Source organism: Phoenix dactylifera, chromosome 2 (genome assembly GCF_051530095.1).
Source record: "Phoenix dactylifera cultivar Ajwa chromosome 2, Ajwa_hap1_PhDact_Kaust_v1.1, whole genome shotgun sequence".
NCBI lineage: Eukaryota > Viridiplantae > Streptophyta > Magnoliopsida > Arecales > Arecaceae > Phoenix > Phoenix dactylifera.
The window spans coordinates 33,000,666-33,007,945 of record NC_143191.1 but is presented as its reverse complement, the minus strand read 5'-3'; positions in this window follow the sequence as shown (position 1 = coordinate 33,007,945).

Below are 7,280 nucleotides of genomic sequence, written 5' to 3'. Positions count from 1 at the left end.
CTGCCTAGGAATCACCACTGTCTTAGCATTGTAGGGCCAAGCACAACTTTGCACACTCATTATATGCACCTTCGTAGTGGTCTTGTCATTCCGCATTCTGATACCTAATCTACAACGAATGCCCACATCGAAGCCCTAATGAAGGCAATCCAAGACTTGACCACAGTGTCCACCCAGGCCTGCACTTGGCTAGACTCAGCTGAGGCTAACCTTCAGAGGATTATGGGATCTAAAGAAGGTAGTGCCTCCCATTTGGAAGGCCCGGAGGTCGAGGATGAAATCCTAGACCATCTAGGGTCGGTCCGACAGGGTCAATTCGAGACTAGCTCTTTCCCAGGTCGTCCTCAAACCTACCCTCGTCATAGAGGATAGGGCCCTTTCTCTAATGTCAATAGGGGTTATCGATACAATGTAGAACCCAGAGAGCCCGTAATCATGATGAGGATGTGCTAAAAAGTATTAGAGTTGAAGCACCCACCTTTGATAGTCGCCTTGACTTAAAAGTTTTCTCAGACTGGCTACATGAAATGTATGACTTCTTTGAGTGGTACAACTTGTCTGACGAAAAGAAGATCTGATTTGCCAGAATGAAGCTCATTAGTCGAGCTAAGCTTTTTTCGTAAAACACTGAACAACTTCTGGCTAGGAGACGTCAGCCTGCCATAACTGATTGGATAGAAATGAAGGAAAAACTTAAAGAAAAATACTTGCCTGTCAGCTACCAAGACGATCTCCTTGACCGATGAAACAATTTACGACAAGGTACCCAATCAGCCACTGACTACATCACACAATTTAATGAATATATGATGAGATGTAATGTGATTAAGAATGAGAGAATGGTCCTAAGTCGGTTCCGTAGAGGTCTCAATGATAAACTCCAAAAGGAACTTTTCCTCTGAGAAGTGTCCACGTTAGACTAGGCCTATATATTCGTAATGAACTATGAGCAGGTCTCCAAGTCCATGTTTGTGAGGCGCCCTAACATTCAGGGTGCGTCTACAAATCTTAATTCTTCAAAGCTCAAACCTTTTGTAGGGTCCTCTGCCCCTAGACCCCCTCCTATTGCCTCTACCACAAATTGGGACACCAAAGGCAAGAGAATCCTCGGTGAACTCCCAAAACCAACCTCTAGAATTTAGTGCTATAAATATCAGGGTTTTGATCACGTTGCCTCCCAATGTGCCAATAAGACTCTACTTATTGATCAACAAGATTCGGGTAATGACACAGATGACTTCGAGGAACAAGTTTATGAACCAAATATTGATGACATTCAGGACATTGATGAGGAAGCGTGTGATGAAGAACCTAATATCCTAGGATGCATCCACGCTACACCTATATCTGTTGCGCATTTAGAGAAAAAGTCTGACCAGTCCACCGTGAGTGTAGTCCTCATTCTGCATCCCATTGAATTTGAAACTTGAGGTTACGTAATGGTCCGTATTAAAGAAGTGGAATCTCTTAGTATTGGACCATTCAGGGTGTTGCACAAGGATGGCACCGACGCCTATGCCATTAACTTTCCATTTGATTTTGGTAATAGCCTTATTTTTAATATCAAAGATTTAGTTGTAATCCCTAATGACTTTTTTGTTGAACCCTCTTCTGAGCCACTTGCTTATCCTATTACTGATTCCATGCCATCTTCATTTTCTTTTCTTCTCCTTCGAGCATGAAAAGTGTTACGGGGGAACTCAGCCACCATGCCCCACGTGACCGGCACGCGCGCCCAAGAAGACTACAGCTGCCCCTTGATCCAGTAACCCGACCCCGAGTCGGATATCTTCGGCTTCGCAGCCCGACCCCGAGTCGGCTGCCCCTTGATGCAGTAACCCGACCCCGAGTCGGATATCTTCGGCTTCGCAGCCCGACCCCGAGTCGGCTGCCCCTTGATCCAGTAACCCGACCCCGAGTCGGATATCTTCGGCTTCGCAGCCCGACCCCGGGTCGGCTGCCCCTTGATCCAGCAATCCGACCCCGAGTCGGCAATCTCTCGACAGCGACAGGCTGTTCCTCTGAAGCACGCCGCGACCCTCTGCTCCACTACTCCCTGCAACGGTCGTATCCGGCGCTGCTCCACGATCTCCTGTAACAGCCGTACAAAGCGGAGCTCCACTACGCCCTGTCATGGCCGTACCCAGCGTTGCCCCACGACGCCCTGTAACGGCCATGTCAGTGGCAACTCCATCGTGCCACACGATGACCAACCCCCCAGAAAGAACCCCCAGCCTGGTATATGTGCGGCTGGGGGGAGAAGGGGGGAGGTAAGCAAGAACTTCCAGAGCATTCTCCTACTTGCTACTATTATCTCTTCTTCTCCTCCAATCTCCTCTGACTTGATCGTCGGAGGGCCCCCACTACCCCAGTGGTGGTGCGAGGCTTGCTTGCAGGTTTTCCGGTGGAAGGTGGAGCGCAATCAACACCAACCAAGGCAATTCAAACGGAACCCCGTTCACACCACTGTGCCAATCGTTCTCGGTTTGGACCACCAGCAACAGTTGGCGCTAGAGGAAGGGCCGAATCTCAGAGCGATCGTAATGGCACGGCGAGGTGGTCGTGGAGCTTCCAATGCCTCCGGTCGCGGGGCCTCTCGCGCCTCCGGCCGGGAGGCCGCTGCGTCTCCAACACATTCTCAGCAACACTCCACCGTTCCACCCCCCATTCAGATGGTCGAAGCCGCTCAGTTCGACCAGTTAGCCCAGCAGGTTCGCACCCTCGCGGAGGCAGTGCAGAACCTGCAGGGTGTGATGTCTCGGGCGCCGCAGCGGGCCCAGGAGCCGCTGCTCCCTGAGCGCTCACCTGTCCTCCTCAACCCGCGCTCCTTCCTCTCCCATGGGGAGGAGCGCCGGCGCGAGGAAGATTCTCGAGCACGGTCCATTCTGCCGGGACCTTCCCATCGGAGCTGTGCGGGGTACGAGAGGCGGGCCCGGGCGCGTTCCCAGACCCCCCAGTCCTCAAGGAACCCGCGCTCCAGTCGGTCCCCCTCTCGGTGCTCCTTGTCTCCCACCCATCGGTCGCGCTCCCTGGACCGGCGGGTGGACGATCTCCACCGACAACTTCAGGTCCTGAAGGGCCACTCCAAAGATCCCTTCGCCGACTTGGAGATCTCCTCCCAGCCGGCGCTTGCCTCGAGGATCCTGCGGACCCCGAATCCGCCGGGGTTTAAAATGCCGGCGATCGAGCCCTATGACGGGGCGGTGGACCCGCGGGATCACGTCGAGAGTTTCAGGACCCTTATGCTCCTCCACGGAGCATCAGATCCTCTCCTCTGCAAGGCCTTCCCGGCGACCCTCTGTGGCCCGGCAAGGGCGTGGTTCGCCGGTTTGGAGGCTAACTCAATCCAGTCCTTCGACCAGTTTACTCGCCTCTTCATCACCCATTTCGCCGTCAGTAGCCGGCGGCGACTGGTCTCCGACTCCCTCTTTGATGTCCGGCAAAACGAGGGAGAAAGCTTGCGGGATTATCTTACCCGCTTCAACAAGGCTACGCTGGAAGTCCGGAACCTGAGCCAGGAGGTGGCTCTTTCAGCCCTGAAGCGTGGCTTCCGAAAGGGCAGACTCACCTTCTCCCTGGACAAACGCCTGCCGCGGAGCTTTCCGGAGCTGTTGTCCCGGGCGAACCAGTATGCGGACGCCGAGGAGGCGGCCGCCCACCGAAGCAAGGAGGCCGCCGAGATCCCTCCAAAGCTCGGGAAGAAAAGGCGAAAAGAGGCACGCCAGAGGAGGAGCCCGACGCCTCAACGTCGGCGCAGAAGTCTGTCACCGGCGAGGAACCACGGCGCCCTACGCCCTCGTTCTCCGCCCCGACGTTTCAACCGGTACACTCCACTCCTGACTCCCCGGGCCCAGATCCTCATGGAAATCAAGGGGCGGGAAGACCTCCCGGTCCCGAGACAGATGAAGAAGATTCCTGGGAGGAGGCCCTCTCGGGCGTACTGTGAGTACCACCGGGACCACGGCCACGACACCGAAGACTGCTTCCAGCTTCGGGACGAGATCGAGGCTCTCATCCGCCGAGGGCGTCTCGGTCGATATGTGAACGACCGACGTCCCCCCGCAGACCCGCGTCCGGCCGACCCGGCCCCTCAGGAGCCTCGGGAGCAGAATCGACCCGTCGCGGGCGTGATCCACACTATCACTGGGGGCTGCCCCCGGCCCGAGAGGAACGCAGGGGGCTCGACTGAAGCGTCAGGGGCAGCCGTCGCAAAGAGGCAGAGGGTCGGTAATGTAATCACTTTTTGTGATGAAGATGTAAAGGGGGTTCAGACCCCCCACGATGACGCCATGGTGATCTCCCTCACTATGGCAAACTATGATGTAAGGCGTGTTCTTGTGGATAGTGGAAGCTCAGCTGATATTTTGTTTTACGAGGCCTTCCAAAAGATGAGCTTGTCCAGACAATTGTTGCACAAAACATCTACCCCCCTCATAGGATTCACTGGTGACGCTATCTCGGCCGAAGGTGTCGTTGAGCTGCCTGTGACTGCGGGCGTTGCACCCGCAGAAGCCACGGTGCTGCTCGGGTTCTTGATCGTCCGCGTCCCCTCGGCCTACAACGCTATCCTCGGACGACCCGGACTGAACGCCCTTCGCGCGGTGGTCTCTACGTACCACTTGCTCATGCGGTTCCCCACGGCGGCCGGGATTGGAGAGGTCCGAGGTGACCAACCGACCGCAAGGCAATGTTTCCTAGCAACTCTCAAAGGGAAGAAGCCCGTAGAAGCCTTAAGCGTCGAGTCCTTCGACGCCAGAGACGAGGTGGCCTTGCGGCACGGGGAGCCGGCCGAAGGTGTGATCGAAGTTCCCCTCGAGGAAGGTCGCCCGGACCGGACGGTCCGGGTCGGCACCAATCTCGACCCGGGAGCTCGGGCTCGGTTGGTGGAATTCCTCCGAGCCAACGCCGATGTATTTGCCTGGTCGGCGGCCGATGTACCTGGGATCGACCCGGAGGTCATTTCTCACGCCCTCAACGTCGACCCAACCCACCGACCAGTAAAGCAGAAGAAGAGACACTGTGCCCCGGATCGGATCCGAGTAGTCGACCAGGAGGTAGACAAGCTCTTGGAGGCAGGATTCATAAGGGAGGTCAGCTACCCCGAATGGCTGGCAAATGTCGTACTTGTCCGGAAGGCGAGCGGAAAGTGGAGGATGTGCGTTGACTACACCGACCTGAACAAGGCATGCCCCAAGGATAGCTTTCCGCTTCCACGGATAGACCAACTGGTCGACGCGACTTCCGGATATCAGCTGCTGTCTTTCATGGACGCCTTCTCCGGCTACAACCAGATAATGATGGCTCCACAGGACGAGGAGAAAACTGCCTTTATAACAGACCGGGGGCTGTACTGTTACAAGGTAATGCCCTTCGGTCTGAAGAATGCTGGCGCCACTTACCAGCGCCTCGTCAACAAAATCTTCAAAGAGCAAATCGGCCGGAACATGGAGGTGTACGTGGACGATATGCTGGTGAAGAGTCGCCATGCAGACCAGCACATCGCGGATCTGGAGGAGACTTTCGCCACCCTGCGGAAGTTTTGCATGAAGCTGAACCCAGCGAAGTGCGCCTTTGGCGCTTCGGCCGGGAGGTTCCTCGGTTTCATTGTCAACCAGCGGGGGATCGAAGCCAACCCGGACAAAATCAAGGCCATCCAAGATATGTCCCCTCCGACCAAAGTGAAGGAGGTTCAGGAGCTCGCTGGGAGGGTCGCCGCGCTTGGACGATTTGTGGCAAAATCGGCCGAACGCTGCCAACCTTTCTTCAAGGTGTTGAAACGCCCGAAAGACTTCCTCTGGACGGCCGAATGTCAAGCAGCATTCGACCAGCTCAAGGAATACTTGGCGTCTCCTCCCCTGCTGTCCAAGCCGCAAGAAGGGGAGATGCTCTACCTCTATCTGGCGATCTCCCCAACCGCAGTCAGTGCGGTACTGGTTCGGGAAGAGGCAAAGCTCCAGAAGCCTGTGTACTACATCAGCCGGGTCCTACGGGATGCCGAGACGCGGTATACGAAGGCTGAAAAGATCGCCTTCGCGCTGCTGACCGCGACCAGGAGGCTTCGCCCCTATTTCCAGGCCCAATCTGTCACCCTCTTGACCGATCAACCGCTGCGGCAGATCCTCAGCAATCCTGAGAATGCGGGACGGCTGGTGAAGTGGGCAGTAGAACTTGGTGAGTTCGACATCCGCTACCAGCCCCGACCCGCCATCAAGGCCCAGGCGCTCGCGGACTTCCTCGCTGAGTGCACGGTGCAGGAGGCGGAACCTAGGTCGCCGGAAATACCCAGCCTCGACCTCCCGATTTGGACGCTTCACATCGATGGGTCGTCGAACCCCGAAGGTGGAGGGGCCGGGCTGGTCCTCACCAGCCCTGATGGAGTGATAGCCGAGTATGCCTTGAGGTTCGGATTTCCAGTGACCAACAACGAGGCGGAGTACGAGGCCCTAGTCACGGGACTCAAACTCACCAAGGAGCTCGGCATCCGGCGCCTGAAGGTCTTCACCGACTCCCAGCTGGTGGTCGGGCAGGTCCGTGGGGAGTTCGAAGCCCGGAACCCGACCATGCAGAATTACGTCCGGAAGGTGCAAGCACTCATTCCCGACCTCGGCAGTGTCGACATCCAGCAGGTCCCAAGAAGTGAAAATGCCAGGGCCGACAGGTTGTCCCGCTTAGTGGGCGCAGACGCGCACAACTTGTCGAGGGCGATCTACCTAGAGACCCTGGATGCCCCGAGCATCGGCGAGGCTGGAGCGGTGATGGTGATTGATCCGGAGCCGTCTTGGATGGACCCGCTTGTCGCCTACCTCGCCGAAGGGATCCTCCCTGAAGACGAAGATCAAGCTCGGCGACTTGTTATGAAGTCCGCCCACTACGTACTCTATGAAGGGAGGCTGTATCGGACCTCGTTCACCGCCCCCCTCTTAAAGTGCCTCCGCCCCTCGGAAGCGGCCTACGTCCTCGGCGAAGTCCACGAAGGCGTTTGCGGATCACACTTGGGGGCTAGGTCCTTGGCGCACAAGATCATGAGGCAAGGCTATTATTGGCCTACCTTGTTGGAGGACTCAAAGGATCATGTACGGAAATGCGACGCCTGCCAGCACCACGCCAACGTCCAGAGAGTCCCTTCTGTCCCCTTGGCACCAATCACTGCACCCTGGCCCTTCGCCCAGTGGGAAATGGATATCCTCGGACCATTCCCCGTCGCTTCAGCTCAGCGGAAATTTTTGATTGTTGCAATCGACTACTTCACCAAGTGGGTGGAGGCAGAGCCGCTGGCCACT